Genomic DNA, 20,452 nt, shown 5'->3' with positions numbered 1-20,452 from the left:
TGGGAATGTAAATGGTGCAGCTGCTACAGGAAACAGGCGTCAAAAATTAAACATAGAATCACCTCGTGATCCAGCAGTCCCAATTCCGGGTGTGTATGCAGAAGAACTGAGAGCAGGGTCTTCACCCCCATGTTCACAGCAGCACTGTGTACAGTAGACAAAGCATGGAAGCAATCTAAGTGCGTATCAGCAGATGACTGGATAAAGCAGAAGTGGTACATTCATACAACGGAATACTACTCAGCCATGAGAAATGATAAAATATTGCCATTTGCAGCCACATGGATGGACTTGGAGATTATCACACAAAGTGAAGTCAGACAGAGAAAGACAAATATCATATGATATCACTTATATGTGGAATGTAAAATACGATAGAAATGAACTTATTTACAAAACAGAAACAGACTCACAGACAGAAAACATAGTTACCGGAGGGGGGAGGAGGGAAGGATAAATTAGGAGTTTGGGATTAGAAGATACACACTACTGTATATAAAGCAGATAAACAACAAGGTCCTACTGTAGAGCACAGGGAACTATATTCAATATATTGTAATAACTTATGATAACAAAATGTAAAAAGAAATATTTGGATGTTCATTTATGACGGAAGCATTATGCTGGACACCAGAAATTGACACAGCCTTGTAAACTGACTAGACTTCAAGAAAAATACATTATATGTACACAAAAACTTTTTTAATGGTCTGCACAAAAGAGAGAAACAGAACTGCTGAGTTCAAGTACTGATGCAGGCCCTCTGTGCTGTGAGAAACCAAACTTTAGTGAGCTTAAGGGAAAACAAATACATTAGTTTAGAAACACTGAGAAGATTCGCCAAAGCCCACTTGTGAGAAACAGGGTTTCCTACAAAGGAATACGGCAGGGATGGGTCACAAGCACTAATTATAGAAATGACAGAAGATACGTGCAGGCCAGCAGCGACTTAACAGAAATGCAGTGTCGTTTATCAGGGAGGGGAAAAAAAAAAGGAGAGAAGAGGAGGCAGGGAAGAGGAGGGAGGGAAGGAAGAACAGAATGTGGGGTCTCAGACAAACTAGACACATGAGTCTCGTGTCTGCGTTTCGCGGGTAACAGAACGGCGGCGGCAGCCGGGAGATGGACCGTGAAGTTTCCCCCGGCTCGGCACGCGGGGATCGCTGTGTGCGTTCTGGTGCACGGAGTCCCTGCAGCTGGGATGAGCGTGACTCGTGATCAAGCAAAAGTAAAAACTGACTAAATCCTTGAGAAATGCTCAGATCGTCAGCTGCAGCCTCGAAACATCAAGCCCTCCTGAAGAAGCTTGTGTTTTACTGATCCGGGGCCAAAACACCTTTTTATGGATTGGTACCCACTGTAAAAAAACAAAAACAAACAAACAAAAACAACCAAATTGTGCAAAAGAAAAAAAAATACATGTTCAAAAAAGGAAGAGGAAAAAGAAGTAAAAGTGACCCAAACAACCAGTTGCCCCAGCTCCGTCCGGTCGTGGCGGTGCAGCCCGGCTAAGCCAGCGGACCCTGAGGTCAAGGTCAAACCATCCCTGACCCTCCCGCGCCACCGTAACTTACTTGCCACAGCCTTATTCCATGCTGTTGCCTTTTCAGAGTCTATCCGTGTCCCCAGGGCTCCCCCGTTCTCTGAGGGGGCCCAGTGCTCCCCGGGGCTACCTCGGGGTGTTCCCCAGCCACGTGCTCCTGGGGATGGGCTGCTGGATGGCTTTTGGGCCTGAATCCCTGCCCCAGATTCCTTGGAGCCGTGCCCCTCGCCCCCCGCCTGCATCCCCACCCACACGCACCTTCCTATCTTCGAGGTACCCCATCCTGAGCCGCGACCACCTCCAAAATGCCAGGGGCCGCTGTCCCCTGTAATCCGTCCTGTCCCTTCCCCAATGCCCACCCATCCGGGCAGGTTCTGAGAAGTCACCATGGCACAGAGGAAAGGGCCCAGCGGGGAACTCGGGCAATCCCTTGGGCTCCCACATCCCTGGCGGGCGGGCAGCCTTCGTTTCTTCCTCCCCGCGGGGTCACAGAGATGAGGACGTGACTGTCGGAGCCCTGGAGGGGAGGGCGGGGGCCTTAAATCATAGCGATTCCATGACCTCTCCTCCTCTACGCGTCCTCCGTCCAGAAATTGGGGCCACCCCCAGGAACCCCGACGCCGACAAAGATGAATTAATGGATGTCACTTGTCCCCAGCATCTGGAGACGCTGGCTGTAATTACATCTTCACCAGGACCTCGAAACCCACGTCTCCTGAGTCACCGAGCTCTCCCGTGGTTTCATTTAAAATCTAACTCCTGGTTATGAACGTTCAATATTGGGGGCAAAGCGTTCCCCGTCTCCTCCACCCAGAAGCCACCCCTTGTCTCATTTGAAAAGTCACGGAGGTGTCACTTCACATCCATGTAATTTCCGGGGCGACCTGGGTTGGCGATGAGCTTTTTCTTTTGTTTTGCCGTTCAGTTAGTTAAATTCCGTCGGTGCAAGCTCGTGGTGGGGAAAATCGATCGGTGACCTGGCTTCAGCGTGTGTAGTCATGTTGTTTAGGGACCAGAGGGCCCCCCGGACGGGAGCTTGACCTCAGTGTCACCTCCGCTGAGGCTGGAGGCTAATTCACAATCCTTCTGTACAAACACAGCGCTCTCTGCCCAGGGAGGCAGCCCGTTTGCCGTTTGTCTCCTGCGTCCTTACGGGTGAGGGAAGGGGGCCAAGAGGTGACGGGCGAGGCAGCTCACAGGGTGGGATTCACAGCTGCGCCTCCTGGGGCCCGGCTCCCGGAAACCCCCGTGTCTGCGTGTCTGCACGGGGTTCAGGGTCCCGGCCTCGAACTCCCCTCCCAGCCCTCCTGCCCCTTGTGGACGCCTGATTCCTCCTTGAGACTTTACGTCCATCTGCCCGGGACTCCGTCCCAGCGAAGCCCCCCCGTTCCTGTCCTTCATGGAGCTCACAGAGCCTAGCAATGACTGTGTTTTGCTTTTTATTTTTTAATATCATGAACACACTGGGCAGTTTCAAGTTTACAGAAAAACCGAGCAGTGCAGAGTTCACTGCAGCTCCCCGTGTTACCTGCACTGTATCGGGTACATTTGTTACCACTGCTGAGACAAAATCGACACACTAGTATTCACGGATGTCCACTGTTCCCTTGGGGCTCATCTTGGTGTTGTGCGGGCCGCGGGTTTGGACTCGTGGATGATGACGTGTATCCACCGTGTTCGTGGCATACGGAACGGCTTCACTGCCCTCTTTGTAGGATGCGATAATGATACGTGACGTGTATCCAAACCCATGAACTGTGCAAATCCAGGAGGGAACCCTAATTCGAGTAAAGTGGACGTTGGGTGATTACAATGTGTCAATTTAGGTTCATCAATTACAACGATTAGCTCTAGTGGGGGCGGATATTGAGTCTGTGCAAGTGGGGGGCAGGGGATATGCGGGGCATCTCTGTACCCTCCCTTCAGTTCGGCTGTGACCCTGAAACTGCTCTTTAAAAAAGAAAGTGACTGTCCTTTCTGACTGGATTACCGCGTTCTGTTGATTCTTACTTTGTGGTTGGCTTGATTCCTTTGATAACTCTGTACGTTTAAAAAGCGAATACTCTACAATGTTCTTAGAGATAATGAGCCGTACCTACATGTAAACTAAAAAAATGTGTATTGCAGTATATTGTGTGTGCGTATTTACATGCAATATGTTGTATTATGTGCAAATTGTAACAATTCTACCTAACTGAATAATGAAAAAAAGAAAGAAAACTGGCTAATCTACAAATATATATATATATATATATATATATATATATATATATATATATATATTAAGCCTTTAAAAATAAGAAAATTCCTCTGTGCTCCACGTGTCCCTCCCTCCCGGCAACCGCTGACCATGTGCGTCATCAGCCTTACGGGCAGGGCGACCTGCTCTGTGTCTGTCACCTGGGACAGGTGTGTGCGACCTGGGTGGGCGGCGTGGCGATTTTACGGCTCCGAGACTGCGCGCTGACAGAGTGCGCCACCATCCTCGAGCCTGGGGGGACCCGCTTCTCCGGGGACGCGGCTTCCTCAGGCCGACCTCTGCCCCCGGCGGTGAGAGAGAACGCCTCCCTGTCTGGGCACCTGTGTGTGGCGAGGACCCTCTGGAGCGAAGCCTGAGGCGAGGGTCTGGTGCCCGCGGATGGACGGGCGGGAAGTCACAGGGCTGGGGTGGCAGGAGGGGACTCCTGACAGCTGTCCTTCCCCCGGGGAGGGAGGGGGGCGGTAAAACCCACGCATTTTCAGGCCAGCGGGTGTGCATTTGGACACGTGGATGGAGGGGGCCCATGAACACGGGTGGGACAAGGCTGCTGTCTGCTGCAGCAGGAGGCCCAGTCTCGGTTCCCGCCCTGCCCGCCGCGGCTCTGACACCACGCGCTGCAGGGCGGAACCCAGAGGTTTCTTTTCACTCTTATTTTCCTGCCCCGCTCTCCCGTGGAGCTGAGTGCAAACTCAACCCTCGACCACCCCACTGGCGTGAACGCAGGGCAGGATGTCCCCTCGGGCTGGCGTCCAGGGGGGTCACTCGCCTGCGTGAGTCCCATTCCATTTATATGCTGAAATAAGACTCCTCCGGGCCATTTTCTCCCCGGGATGGGGGGGCACTGGCTTATCCACATTCTTCTTCCTCTTCGTGTTTGGGAGACAGCCCGAAATGCACAAGGATCGTCAGCCAGGTCTTCTGAGCTACAGAGGTGACCGTGTCAATCACACATTGATGCGATCATTCAGCAAATATTCACGGAGAGCCTGCTTATGGAGAGGCTCCAGGAGTGAGGCATGTTAGCGTGAAAAGAAAAGAAAAGAAAAGAAAAGAAACAGGAATCAGTAAGATACAGCAGTCTGGGTGCACCCCTGTGTGTCTGTCTGTATGTCTGGGGTGGGGGTTGTTGATTGAGAGACAAGAGAGGGGGAAAGAGGAGGACAGAGAGACTCGTGCATCAGGACGTGTTACCAGGAGCAACCTGGCGTCTTCACAGTAAGACACTAACATCCCTAGGAAAGAGCAGCTGGAGGAGAAACGGGGCTTGGGAGGGAAGGGGCTGGCGCACCGCTGAGCACACCTGAGCCTCCGCGCGTCACCAGCACACCTGCTCCTCCCCAGGGTTCCCCCGACATCCCCTCCACCTCGCTCCCAGCGCCTCGGCTTTGTCGTCCTCACGCCCGGCGACAGGCGCGTGCACGCGCGGCCGTGGGGCCCGGCTGCAGGCCCGGGTGCGCCGCCGCCCACAGGGAGGCCCCCGGGGTCCGCGCCACACAGGTGTCCGGCCTCTAGCGACCCTGCCCCCGGCCGGGGCCGCGTGGCTCCGGGCCGCCCGAGCCCAGCTGTGCCTGTGAGACGCACCATCGGGCCGGGCGTGTGGTCAGGGCGGGGCCTGGGGTCAGGGCGGGGCCTGGGGTCAGGGCCTGGCGTGGGGTCACGGCTGGGCAGGTCCGTGCGTAGGGTCAGGACCGGGCGTGAGGTCAGGGATGGGCGGGGCCGGGCGTGGGGTCAGGACCGAGGGTGAGGTCAGGACCGGGCGTGGGGTCAGAGGCCTGGCAAGTGTGGGGTCACGGCTGGGCGGGGCCGAGCGTGGGGCCACGGCCGTCCGTGGGGTCACGGCTGGGCGGAGCCGGGCGTGAGGTCAGGGCCTGAAGTGGGGTCACGGCCAGGTCGGGCATGGGGTCAGGGCCGTGCGAGGGGTCATAGATGGGCGGGGCCAGGCATGGGGTCAGGGCCGGCCGGACGTGGGGTCACGGAAGGGCGGGGTCGGGCGTGGGGTCAGGAATGGGCGGGGCCGGGCGTGGGGTCAGGGTCGGGCGTCGGGTCACGGCCGGGCGAGCGTGAGATCAGGGCAGGGCGGGGCCGGACGTGGGGTCACGGATGGGCGGTGCCTGGCGTGGGGTCAAGTCTGGGCGGGGCCGGCGTGAGGTCAGGGCCATGCGAGCCTGGCGTAGGGTCAGGGCTGGGCGTGGGGTCACGGATCCTCGTGGGCGGGTGTTAGGGTCAGGGCCTGGCGTGGGGTCACGAATGGCGGGGCCGGTCGTGGGGTTACGGCCTGGCGTCGGGTCACGGCTGGGAGGAGCCGTGCGTGGGGTCAGGGCCTGGCGTGGGGTCACGTCTGTACAGGTCCGGGCGTGGGGTCAGCGCCGGGAGGGCGTGGGTTCACGGCTGGGCGGGAATGGGCGTGGGGTTATGGCCAGGGGTGGGGTCAGGGCTGAGCGGGGCCGGGTTGACGTCAGGGCCAGGCGTGGGGTCACGGCTGGGAGGAGCCAGGCGTGGGGTCAGGGTCGGGAGGGCGTGGGTCACGGCCCGGTGTGGGGTCTGGGCTGGGAGGGGCTGGGCGTAAGGTAACGGTGGGCGGGGCCGGGCATGGGGTCACGGCTGGGCGGGTCCTGACGTGTGGCAGGGCGGGCCGGGGCCGGGTGTGGGGTCACGGTGGGCCTGGCGTGGGGTCACGACCGGGCGGGACCAGGCGAGGGGTCAGGACCGGGCCCGCCCAGTCAGCACCCCTGCCTCCTCGCCCCGCCCTCCCCCTCCCCTGGCCACGGCCATGGCTTTGTCCTCCGACCCGCAGCACCGCGCTGGGCCCCGGCGCTGGGTCAGGAGTGTCCGTGGGGGGCACGGAGCGCCCCGGGCCGCCGCCGGGGCCGTGGGACCGGACTCCGGCTTGATTGCAGGTTAGCGCTGCCTTGGCGGTGAGCGTGGCTCCAAAATAGAATCAGACTTTGCGACATCCTGGGAGGGAGCCGGGGGGCGTCGTGCTCAAGGGGATAATGGTCTCCTGACACGAACGCAGATCCCTGCACGGTTTTCGAGAAACTTGGCAAGCGAGGTACCCGAGTGTATAGACAGTTTGGGCAGGGGAGACTCTGAAAATGACTAACCAAGGTGTGTAGGCAGTTTTTTGTTTGTTTTTATTGAAGTACCATCAGTTACAACGTGTCACTTTCTCGTGCACACTGTCCCCAGTCACGCACATACGTGCATTTTCATATTTTCATATTCGTTTTCATTAAACGTTATTACAAGATATTGAATATAGTTCCCTGCGCTGTACAGAAGAAATTTTTTTAATCTGTTTTTAGATATAGTAGCTAACATTTGCAAATCTAAAACTCCCAAACTTCCCCCTTCCCACCTCTTTTCTCCCAGGAACCATTAGATTGTTTACTGTGTCAGTTGGGAGTTTTCGCTCTAGGGCAGGAGTTCTGAAATTTCTGGTTTCTGTGCCCAAATGCAGCCATTTGAATGATGGAAACAAAGTAACGCAATATTTCTTCTTACTGAATGATGCAAGCCGTATTTTTACGAGATTTCTAATTCCCTAAATGTTTGTTGGTTTGTTTGCTTTTGCTGGTGGGGTGGGAGGTGGTGGTAATTAGGGTTATTTATTTACTGTCACCGAGGTACTGGCTCGAACCCAGGACCTGGTGCACGCTAAGCATGTGCTCCAACACCGAGCTCTGCCCTCCCCCGAGATTCCTGCTTCCCTCGGAGTACACAGAGTCTCTAGGAAAGTGGTTGATTTTTTTTTTTTTTCTTTTGACCTGGTCGGTTGGGTTTCATTAATTCCCCGGAGTACCCTTCACACGTGCGCTCCTATCTGGTAAATTTAAATATTCTTTTTTGCCCACATAATATTCAGCACTATCGAATCCGGCCTCCTCGCTGCCCTGAGCAGATCCCCAACCCTTGCAAATCAGATTCTGTGTTTCAGAGAGCCGTCTGGGGGATCTTAAGGGTTTTTTTTTTTTTTTTTTTTCTTCTTTTCTTTCCGTCTTTCAACTAATTTCCTTTAGAATTCTCCAAACAAGTACACGCCTGCACCAAACTGACACTCGGGGAACTTCCAGTAGGCAATTTGGGGCCTTGTTTTGGTTGCAAATGAGGTGGGGCAGACGCCGCGTTCCTTTCCCCGGAGCTGTGCTGCGAATGGCTCCGAGTTTGCAGGCACCCAGGACGGAACCGAAGCGCCCCAAGCAGACACCTCCTTCCTCATGATATCATGGGAATGAGAAGGTCCCCACTGAGGGCCCGCATGAATCTGGGCACGACAGGAAAACAAGGAGATGAGGCATCTTTCCAGGTAGTTAAACCCGTGCAGAAAAGCCCGGTACCTAATTGACGCTGGAAACTTCATCTTGGTTCTGACTTGTCATCACGCCGGCCGGGGGTTCCCCTGTTCACCTGGCATATCGGAGCACAACTCCCGGAACGTTCCATCAGCAGCTGTCTGTTTGGGAAAGGAAAAGGTCACTCTTTCAGAAGTTTTATTTATTTACTTTTTGATTGAGATAGTGTTGATTTACAGCATCATATTAGTTTCAGGTGTACAGCATAGTGATTCACAATTTCTTCTTAAAGGTTATACTCCATTTATAGTTATTATAAAATATTGGCTGTGTTCCCCGTGTTGTACAATGTATCCTGCCAGCTTATTTATTCTGTACATAGTTTGTCCCTCTGACTCCCCTACCGTCATTGTCCTTCCCCCCTTCCCTGCCCCCACTGGTCCCCACCAACTTGTTCTCTGCATCTGTGAGTCTGCTTCTGTTTTGTTATATTCACTCGTTTGTTGTATCTTTTTAGATTTCACATATAAGTGATACCACACAGTATTTGTATTTCTCTGTCTGATTTATATCACTCAGCATAATGCTCCCTCCAGGTCCATCCATGTTGCTGCAAATGGCATTCTTTTATCCCTTTTCATGGTTGAGTAGTATTCCATTGTATACATACACCACATCTCCTTTCTTCATTCTTCTGCTGATGGACATTTAAGTTGCTTCCATGTCTTGGTGGTTTTAATAATGCTGCTATGAACATGAAGTGCATGTATTTTTTTTTTTTTTTGAACCAAAAATTTGAGCTTAAAGATCTCGAACTCTGCATTTTAACTGACACAAGAGCCACTCTTGGGAGATTCTGACTGGGTCTTTCAGCTTTAATAAATGCTTGGACTTTTTATGGTTTTGGCCTATGGAGCCAAGCTCATCTGTTCCAGTTTGCTTAGCAATATTGGAATTTCTGATTTGCAGGTGGTAACAAATCAGGCTGGCCGTGCTGCTTCCTTTGGGTGAGAGAGGCGGATGTCGGAATGCAGACATGTCCTCCAGGTGTCCTCTCCCGGAACCAATTTTCTTCGACTTTGGTTTTGAACTTCAAGAAAAGGACTGCCCAAGATAAATACGGACGTGTGAGTAAGAGAAAGGAAATTTATAAAATCTTAAAGTGTCAGCAGAGGTAAACAAAAGAACGTGTTTCCAGCATGGAAAGCAGGCACGTTTTATTGAAAATCAGATTTAACTAGAATTACTTTTATGAGACCTTTTTTGGTTACTTCCCAACCATATTTGATAACTCGGTATGAAAACCCCAAGGTGTCGTGAGCCCTGTTTTGCTGTGATAACCCCAAACGTGCTTCCATTCAGGAAACATCCGCTGTGGCTGGATATGAATTATCGAGTCCTAGGACAGAGGAAGAATCAGGCCGGAACGTTCCAAACTCCACAGACTGCCTCTTTCCTGGACGCGCCACCCAGATGGAAAATCCCAAAGAGCCTCAACCGTCTTGATGTTCAAATCCGCTCCGATTTACTCTGCTTTAGAAAGAGCACCACAAGGAATTCATCTTCTTTGGAGAATCAGGTGGCAGGTCTCTGGGCTCCTCCCTCTGGCTGGCTGTCAGGAACCATCCCGTCGGCAGGATTGATTTGGGGAGAACCTAAATTTGAGCTCGCAGGCGTGGTTCTCCCCTCCCCCAACCCCGTTCCATAAGGCTGACACTATCTGCTTGTTCTGCAAGGGGTCTACGTGTGAAACAAAGTAACCAGAGCTCTGTCTTCCTCACTTAGACACTGCTCAGGGGAGCCTAGGTTGTACTGCAACCCTAGAATCTCACACACTTTGTGCCCCCCACCCCCGAAGACTGATCTGTCCTCGCTGTGTTCCCGGTGGGAATGCAGATGTCTGAGCTGACGATGCCTTCACTGTAAACTCTGACCTTCTCAGTTAACACAGGAGGACACAGACGCTGATGTGGGCGGCACGCCCCTCACGTTTGCACGGTGACACTGGACGTGTCCCACAAGGCATGCTGGGAAATGTGGGCGCCAGATTCAGGGACCAGTGGGTACCGCTGTCTCTGCCCCAAACCCTCAGATCTGCTGACCCCAGTCAAACACCAAAACAAATGCTTATCAATAGTAATTTTACCCTCCTCCTGTGAGAGACCTGGGTGTTCTGTATAACCTGGGGGTTAACAGCCATACGGACCACGATGGTAGGAGAAGAAACCAAAGATGGTAGCGATGTGGACTCCTGGTCGGAGCAGATCCTAGGTGTACAGGCAATGCAGGGTAAAGTTCTAGATGAGAAAAAGTAAGAGTAAAAAGGAATTGCGCATACCCATACGATGGCTCCTATTTTTTCTTCTTTTTTTTAATTGAGTTATAGTCAGTTTACAATGTTGTGTCAATTTCTGGTGTGCAGCACAGTGCTTCAGTCATACGTGAACATACTTATATTCCATTTCACATTGTTTTTCACTGTGACCTAATACAAGATCTTGAACATATTTCCCTGTGCTATACAGTATAATCTTGTTTATCTGTTCTACATTTTGGAATCCCAGTCTGTGCCTTCCCAGCCCCCGCCCCCTTGGCGACCACAAGTTTGTTTTCTATGTCTATGAGTCTGTTTCTGTTTCGTATTTATGGATGTTTTCTTTTTAGATTCCACATGGGAGCGATCTCATATGGTCATTTTCTTTCTCTTTCTGGCTTGCTTCACTTAGAATGACATTCTACCCTTCCATCCGTGTTGCAGCAAATGGCATTTTATTTTTTATGGCTGAGTAGTATTCCATTGTATAAACATACCACATCGTCTTCATCCAGTCATCTGTTGATGGACATTTAGGCTGCTTCCATGTCTTCGCTGTTGTAAATAGTGCTGCTATGAACACTGGGGTGCAGGTGTCATTTTGAAGTAGGGTTCCTTCTGGATATGTGCCCAGGAGCAGGATTCCTCAGTCATATGGTAAGTCTATTCCTAGTCTATATGGTAAGTCTATTCCTAGGCTTTTGAGGAATCTCAATAGTGTTTACCACAGTGGCTCCACCAAACTGCATTCCCGCCAGCAGTGTAGGAGGGTCCCCTTGTCTCCACAGCCTCTGCAGCATTTGCCATTTGTGGACTTTGAAATGATGGCCATTCTGACTGGTATGAGATGAGACCTTATGGTAGCTTTGATTTGCATTTGTCTGATATTTAGTGATATTGAGCATTTTTTTCATGTGTTTATTGATCATTTGTATATCTTCATTGGAAAATTGCTTGTTTAGGTCTTCTGCCCATTTTTGGATTGGGTTTGTTTTTTTCTTATTAAGCTGTAAGAATTGTTTATATATGCTGGAGCTGAAGCCCTTGTCAGTTGCATCTTTTGCAAATATTTTCTCCCATTCTATAAGTTATCATTTTGTTTTGCTTACTGTTCCCTTTGCTGTGAAAAAGCTTGTAAGTTTAATTTTGGCTACTATTTTTAAAACGTGGAGAAGAACAAGTGTTAGCGAGGATGTGGGGCAACCAGCACCCCTGTGCCCTGTTGGTGGGAATGTAAATGGTGCAGCTGCTACAGGAAACAGGCGTCAAAAATTAAACATAGAATCACCTCGTGATCCAGCAGTCCCAATTCCGGGTGTGTATGCAGAAGAACTGAGAGCGGGGTCTTCACCCCCATGTTCACAGCAGCACTGTGTACAGTAGACAAAGCATGGAAGCAATCTAAGTGCGTATCAGCAGATGACTGGATAAAGCAGAAGTGGTACATTCATACAACGGAATACTACTCAGCCATGAGAAATGATAAAATATTGCCATTTGCAGCCACATGGATGGACTTGGAGATTATCACACAAAGTGAAGTCAGACAGAGAAAGACAAATATCATATGATATCACTTATATGTGGAATGTAAAATACGATAGAAATGAACTTATTTACAAAACAGAAACAGACTCACAGACAGAAAACATAGTTACCGGAGGGGGGAGGAGGGAAGGATAAATTAGGAGTTTGGGATTAGAAGATACACACTACTGTATATAAAGCAGATAAACAACAAGGTCCTACTGTAGAGCACAGGGAACTATATTCAATATATTGTAATAACTTATGATAACAAAATGTAAAAAGAAATATTTGGATGTTCATTTATGACGGAAGCATTATGCTGGACACCAGAAATTGACACAGCCTTGTAAACTGACTAGACTTCAAGAAAAATACATTATATGTACACAAAAACTTTTTTAATGGTCTGCACAAAAGAGAGAAACAGAACTGCTGAGTTCAAGTACTGATGCAGGCCCTCTGTGCTGTGAGAAACCAAACTTTAGTGAGCTTAAGGGAAAACAAATACATTAGTTTAGAAACACTGAGAAGATTCGCCAAAGCCCACTTGTGAGAAACAGGGTTTCCTACAAAGGAATACGGCAGGGATGGGTCACAAGCACTAATTATAGAAATGACAGAAGATACGTGCAGGCCAGCAGCGACTTAACAGAAATGCAGTGTCGTTTATCAGGGAGGGGAAAAAAAAAAGGAGAGAAGAGGAGGCAGGGAAGAGGAGGGAGGGAAGGAAGAACAGAATGTGGGGTCTCAGACAAACTAGACACATGAGTCTCGTGTCTGCGTTTCGCGGGTAACAGAACGGCGGCGGCAGCCGGGAGATGGACCGTGAAGTTTCCCCCGGCTCGGCACGCGGGGATCGCTGTGTGCGTTCTGGTGCACGGAGTCCCTGCAGCTGGGATGAGCGTGACTCGTGATCAAGCAAAAGTAAAAACTGACTAAATCCTTGAGAAATGCTCAGATCGTCAGCTGCAGCCTCGAAACATCAAGCCCTCCTGAAGAAGCTTGTGTTTTACTGATCCGGGGCCAAAACACCTTTTTATGGATTGGTACCCACTGTAAAAAAACAAAAACAAACAAACAAAAACAACCAAATTGTGCAAAAGAAAAAAAAATACATGTTCAAAAAAGGAAGAGGAAAAAGAAGTAAAAGTGACCCAAACAACCAGTTGCCCCAGCTCCGTCCGGTCGTGGCGGTGCAGCCCGGCTAAGCCAGCGGACCCTGAGGTCAAGGTCAAACCATCCCTGACCCTCCCGCGCCACCGTAACTTACTTGCCACAGCCTTATTCCATGCTGTTGCCTTTTCAGAGTCTATCCGTGTCCCCAGGGCTCCCCCGTTCTCTGAGGGGGCCCAGTGCTCCCCGGGGCTACCTCGGGGTGTTCCCCAGCCACGTGCTCCTGGGGATGGGCTGCTGGATGGCTTTTGGGCCTGAATCCCTGCCCCAGATTCCTTGGAGCCGTGCCCCTCGCCCCCCGCCTGCATCCCCACCCACACGCACCTTCCTATCTTCGAGGTACCCCATCCTGAGCCGCGACCACCTCCAAAATGCCAGGGGCCGCTGTCCCCTGTAATCCGTCCTGTCCCTTCCCCAATGCCCACCCATCCGGGCAGGTTCTGAGAAGTCACCATGGCACAGAGGAAAGGGCCCAGCGGGGAACTCGGGCAATCCCTTGGGCTCCCACATCCCTGGCGGGCGGGCAGCCTTCGTTTCTTCCTCCCCGCGGGGTCACAGAGATGAGGACGTGACTGTCGGAGCCCTGGAGGGGAGGGCGGGGGCCTTAAATCATAGCGATTCCATGACCTCTCCTCCTCTACGCGTCCTCCGTCCAGAAATTGGGGCCACCCCCAGGAACCCCGACGCCGACAAAGATGAATTAATGGATGTCACTTGTCCCCAGCATCTGGAGACGCTGGCTGTAATTACATCTTCACCAGGACCTCGAAACCCACGTCTCCTGAGTCACCGAGCTCTCCCGTGGTTTCATTTAAAATCTAACTCCTGGTTATGAACGTTCAATATTGGGGGCAAAGCGTTCCCCGTCTCCTCCACCCAGAAGCCACCCCTTGTCTCATTTGAAAAGTCACGGAGGTGTCACTTCACATCCATGTAATTTCCGGGGCGACCTGGGTTGGCGATGAGCTTTTTCTTTTGTTTTGCCGTTCAGTTAGTTAAATTCCGTCGGTGCAAGCTCGTGGTGGGGAAAATCGATCGGTGACCTGGCTTCAGCGTGTGTAGTCATGTTGTTTAGGGACCAGAGGGCCCCCCGGACGGGAGCTTGACCTCAGTGTCACCTCCGCTGAGGCTGGAGGCTAATTCACAATCCTTCTGTACAAACACAGCGCTCTCTGCCCAGGGAGGCAGCCCGTTTGCCGTTTGTCTCCTGCGTCCTTACGGGTGAGGGAAGGGGGCCAAGAGGTGACGGGCGAGGCAGCTCACAGGGTGGGATTCACAGCTGCGCCTCCTGGGGCCCGGCTCCCGGAAACCCCCGTGTCTGCGTGTCTGCACGGGGTTCAGGGTCCCGGCCTCGAACTCCCCTCCCAGCCCTCCTGCCCCTTGTGGACGCCTGATTCCTCCTTGAGACTTTACGTCCATCTGCCCGGGACTCCGTCCCAGCGAAGCCCCCCCGTTCCTGTCCTTCATGGAGCTCACAGAGCCTAGCAATGACTGTGTTTTGCTTTTTATTTTTTAATATCATGAACACACTGGGCAGTTTCAAGTTTACAGAAAAACCGAGCAGTGCAGAGTTCACTGCAGCTCCCCGTGTTACCTGCACTGTATCGGGTACATTTGTTACCACTGCTGAGACAAAATCGACACACTAGTATTCACGGATGTCCACTGTTCCCTTGGGGCTCATCTTGGTGTTGTGCGGGCCGCGGGTTTGGACTCGTGGATGATGACGTGTATCCACCGTGTTCGTGGCATACGGAACGGCTTCACTGCCCTCTTTGTAGGATGCGATAATGATACGTGACGTGTATCCAAACCCATGAACTGTGCAAATCCAGGAGGGAACCCTAATTCGAGTAAAGTGGACGTTGGGTGATTACAATGTGTCAATTTAGGTTCATCAATTACAACGATTAGCTCTAGTGGGGGCGGATATTGAGTCTGTGCAAGTGGGGGGCAGGGGATATGCGGGGCATCTCTGTACCCTCCCTTCAGTTCGGCTGTGACCCTGAAACTGCTCTTTAAAAAAGAAAGTGACTGTCCTTTCTGACTGGATTACCGCGTTCTGTTGATTCTTACTTTGTGGTTGGCTTGATTCCTTTGATAACTCTGTACGTTTAAAAAGCGAATACTCTACAATGTTCTTAGAGATAATGAGCCGTACCTACATGTAAACTAAAAAAATGTGTATTGCAGTATATTGTGTGTGCGTATTTACATGCAATATGTTGTATTATGTGCAAATTGTAACAATTCTACCTAACTGAATAATGAAAAAAAGAAAGAAAACTGGCTAATCTACAAATATATATATATATTAAGCCTTTAAAAATAAGAAAATTCCTCTGTGCTCCACGTGTCCCTCCCTCCCGGCAACCGCTGACCATGTCCGTCATCAGCCTTACGGGCAGGGCGACCTGCTCTGTGTCTGTCACCTGGGACAGGTGTGTGCGACCTGGGTGGGCGGCGTGGCGATTTTACGGCTCCGAGACTGCGCGCTGACAGAGTGCGCCACCATCCTCGAGCCTGGGGGGACCCGCTTCTCCGGGGACGCGGCTTCCTCAGGCCGACCTCTGCTCCCGGCGGTGAGAGAGAACGCCTCCCTGTCTGGGCACCTGTGTGTGGCGAGGACCCTCTGGAGCGAAGCCTGAGGCGAGGGTCTGGTGCCCGCGGATGGACGGGCGGGAAGTCACAGGGCTGGGGTGGCAGGAGGGGACTCCTGACAGCTGTCCTTCCCCCGGGGAGGGAGGGGGGCGGTAAAACCCACGCATTTTCAGGCCAGCGGGTGTGCATTTGGACACGTGGATGGAGGGGGCCCATGAACACGGGTGGGACAAGGCTGCTGTCTGCTGCAGCAGGAGGCCCAGTCTCGGTTCCCGCCCTGCCCGCCGCGGCTCTGACACCACGCGCTGCAGGGCGGAACCCAGAGGTTTCTTTTCGCTCTTATTTTCCTGCCCCGCTCTCCCGTGGAGCTGAGTGCAAACTCAACCCTCGACCACCCCACTGGCGTGAACGCAGGGCAGGATGTCCCCTCGGGCTGGCGTCCAGGGGGGTCACTCGCCTGCGTGAGTCCCATTCCATTTATATGCTGAAATAAGACTCCTCCGGGCCATTTTCTCCCCGGGATGGGGGGGCACTGGCTTATCCACATTCTTCTTCCTCTTCGTGTTTGGGAGACAGCCCGAAATGCACAAGGATCGTCAGCCAGGTCTTCTGAGCTACAGAGGTGACCGTGTCAATCACACATTGATGCGATCATTCAGCAAATATTCACGGAGAGCCTGCTTATGGAGAGGCTCCAGGAGTGAGGCATGTTAGCGTTAAAAGAAAAGAAAAGAAAAGAAACAGGAATCAGTAAGATACAGCAGTCTGGGTGCACCCCTGTGTGTCTGTCTGTATGTCTGGGGTGGGGGTTGTTGATTGAGAGACAAGAGAGGGGGAAAGAGGAGGACAGAGAGACTCGTGCATCAGGACGTGTTACCAGGAGCAACCTGGCGTCTTCACAGTAAGACACTAACATCCCTAGGAAAGAGCAGCTTGAGGAGAAACGGGGCTTGGGAGGGAAGGGGCTGGCGCACCGCTGAGCACACCTGAGCCTCCGCGCGTCACCAGCACACCTGCTCCTCCCCAGGGTTCCCCCGACATCCCCTCCACCCTGCTCCCAGCGCCTCGGCTTTGTCGTCCTCACGCCCGGCGACAGGCGCGCGCACGCGCGGCCGTGGGGCCCGGCTGCAGGCCCGGGTGCGCCGCCGCCCACAGGGAGGCCCCCGGGGTCCGCGCCACACAGGTGTCCGGCCTCTAGCGACCCTGCCCCCGGCCGGGGCCGCGTGGCTCCGGGCCGCCCGAGCCCAGCTGTGCCTGTGAGACGCACCATCGGGCCGGGCGTGTGGTCAGGGCGGGGCCTGGGGTCAGGGCGGGGCCTGGGGTCAGGGCCTGGCGTGGGGTCACGGCTGGGCAGGTGCGTGCGTAGGGTCAGGACCGGGCGTGAGGTCAGAGATGGGCGGGGCCGGTCTTGGGGTCACGGATGGGCGGGGCCGGCGTGAGGTCAGGGCCTGGCGTGGGGTCAGGACCTGGCGTGGGGTCACGGCTGGGCGGGGCCGGGCGTGTGGTCAGGGCTGCGTGGGACCTGGCGTGTGTCATGGTTGGGGAGGACCGGGCGTGGGGTCAGAGCAGGGCATGGTGTTAGGGCTGGGTGGGTCCTGGCTTGGGGTCACGGCTGGGCAGGGCCGTGCGTACGGGTTCAGAGCCGGTCGTGGGGTCAAGGCTGGGCGGGGCCGGGCGTGGGGTCATGTCCTTCCTGGGCGTGGGGTCAGGGCTGGGCGGGACCGGACGTGGGGTCATGACCAGGCGTGGGGTCAGGGCTGGGCGGGGCCGGGCGTGGGGTCATGACCAAGCGTGGGGTCACGAATGGGCGGGGTCGGGCGTGGGGTCAGGGCCGTGCGTGGGGTCAGGGCATGATATAGGGTGACGGCTGGGCGGGGCGGGCGTGGGTTCAAGGGAGGCTGGGCGTGGGGTCAGGGCTGGGCGGGCCCGGTTGTTGGGTCATGATCCGGCGTGGGGTCAGGGTTGGGCGGGGCGTGGGGTTAGGGCTGGGCAGGCCCGGGGGTCGGGTCACGGCTGAGAGGAGTCAGGCGTGGGGTCACGACTGGGCGTGCTGGGGCGTGGGGTCAGGGCCGTGTGGAGCCTGGCGTAGGGTCAGGGCAGGGCGGGGCCGGGCGTGGGGTCAGGGCCGGGCCCGGCCAGTCAGCACCCCCGCCTCCTCGCCCCGCCCTCCCCCTCCCCTCGCCCACGGCCATGGCCGCGTCCTCCGACCCGCAGCACCGCGCTGGGCCCCAGCGCTGGGTCAGGAGCGTCTGTGGGGGGCACGGAGCGCCCCGGGCCGCCGCCGGGGCCGTGGGACCGGACTCCGGCTTCATTGCAGGTTAGCGCTGCCTTGGCGGTGAGCGTGGCTCCCAAATAGAAACAGACTTTGCGACATCCTGGGAGGGAGCCGGGGGGCGCCGTGCTCAAGGGGATAGTGGTCTCCTGACACGAACGCAGATCCCTGCATGGTTTTCGAGAAACTTGGCAAGCCGTGTACCCGAGTGTATAGACAGTTTGGGCAAGGCAGACTCTAGAAATGAGTAACCAAGGTGTGTAGGCAGTTTTTTGTTGTTTTTATTGAACTACCGTCACTTACAACGTGTCGCTTCCTGGTGCACACTGTCCCCAGTCACGCACATACGTGCAGATACTGATTTTCATATTTTCATATTCGTTTTCATTAAAGGTTATTACAAGATACTGAATATACTTCTCTGTGCTGTACAGAAGAAGTTTTTTTTTAATCTGTTTTTATATATAGTAGTTAACATTAGCAAATCTAAAACTCCCAAACTTCCCCCTTCCCACCTCTTTTCTCCCAGGAACCAGAAGATTGTTTACTGTGTCAGTTGGGAGTTTTCGCTTTAGGGCAGGAGTTCTGAAATTTCTGGTTTCTGTGCCCAAATGCAGCCCCATTTGTCTGAATTATGGAAACAAAGTGACGCAATATTTCTTCTTACTGAATGATGCAAGCCGTATTTTTACGAGATTTCTAATTCCCTAAATGTTTGTTGGTTTGTTTGCTTTTGCTGGTGGGGTGGGAGGTGGTGGTAATTAGGGTTATTTATTTACTGTCACCGAGGTACTGGCTCGAACCCAGGACCTGGTGCACGCTAAGCATGTGCTCCAACACCGAGCTCTGCCCTCCCCCGAGATTCCTGCTTCCCTCGGAGTACACAGAGTCTCTAGGAAAGTGGTTGATTTTTTTTTTTTTTCTTTTGACCTGGTCGGTTGGGTTTCATTAATTCCCCGGAGTACCCTTCACACGTGCGCTCCTATCTGGTAAATTTAAATATTCTTTTTTGCCCACATAATATTCAGCACTATCGAATCCGGCCTCCTCGCTGCCCTGAGCAGATCCCCAACCCTTGCAAATCAGATTCTGTGTTTCAGAGAGCCGTCTGGGGGATCTTAAGGGTTTTTTTTTTTTTTTTTTTTCTTCTTTTCTTTCCGTCTTTCAACTAATTTCCTTTAGAATTCTCCAAACAAGTACACGCCTGCACCAAACTGACACTCGGGGAACTTCCAGTAGGCAATTTGGGGCCTTGTTTTGGTTGCAAATGAGGTGGGGCAGACGCCGCGTTCCTTTCCCCGGAGCTGTGCTGCGAATGGCTCCGAGTTTGCAGGCACCCAGGACGGAACCGAAGCGCCCCAAGCAGACACCTCCTTCCTCATGATATCATGGGAATGAGAAGGTCCCCACTGAGGGCCCGCATGAATCTGGGCACGACAGGAAAACAAGGAGATGAGGCATCTTTCCAGGTAGTTAAACCCGTGCAGAAAAGCCCGGTACCTAATTGACGCTGGAAACTTCATCTTGGTTCTGACTTGTCATCACGCCGGCCGGGGGTTCCCCTGTTCACCTGGCATATCGGAGCACAACTCCCGGAACGTTCCATCAGCAGCTGTCTGTTTGGGAAAGGAAAAGGTCACTCTTTCAGAAGTTTTATTTATTTACTTTTTGATTGAGATAGTGTTGATTTACAGCATCATATTAGTTTCAGGTGTACAGCATAGTGATTCACAATTTCTTCTTAAAGGTTATACTCCATTTATAGTTATTATAAAATATTGGCTGTGTTCCCCGTGTTGTACAATGTATCCTGCCAGCTTATTTATTCTGTACATAGTTTGTCCCTCTGACTCCCCTACCGTCATTGTCCTTCCCCCCTTCCCTGCCCCCACTGGTCCCCACCAACTTGTTCTCTGCATCTGTGAGTCTGCTTCTGTTTTGTTATATTCACTCGTTTGTTGTATCTTTTTAGATTTCACATATAAGTGATACCACACAGTATTTGTATTTCTCTGTCTGATTTATATCACTCAGCATAATGCCCCCTCCAGGTCCATCCATGTTGCTGCAAATGGCATTCTTTTATCCCTTTTCATGGTTGAGTAGTATTCCATTGTATACATACACCACATCTCCTTTCTTCATTCTTCTGCTGATGGACATTTAAGTTGCTTCCATGTCTTGGTGGTTTTAATAATGCTGCTATGAACATGAAGTGCATGTATTTTTTTTTTTTTTTGAACCAAAAATTTGAGCTTAAAGATCTCGAACTCTGCATTTTAACTGACACAAGAGCCACTCTTGGGAGATTCTGACTGGGTCTTTCAGCTTTAATAAATGCTTGGACTTTTTATGGTTTTGGCCTATGGAGCCAAGCTCATCTGTTCCAGTTTGCTTAGCAATATTGGAATTTCTGATTTGCAGGTGGTAACAAATCAGGCTGGCCGTGCTGCTTCCTTTGGGTGAG

The sequence above is a fragment of the Camelus bactrianus genome, chromosome X (assembly GCF_048773025.1).
Source record: "Camelus bactrianus isolate YW-2024 breed Bactrian camel chromosome X, ASM4877302v1, whole genome shotgun sequence".
NCBI lineage: Eukaryota > Metazoa > Chordata > Mammalia > Artiodactyla > Camelidae > Camelus > Camelus bactrianus.
Note: the sequence above shows the minus strand (reverse complement) of the source record.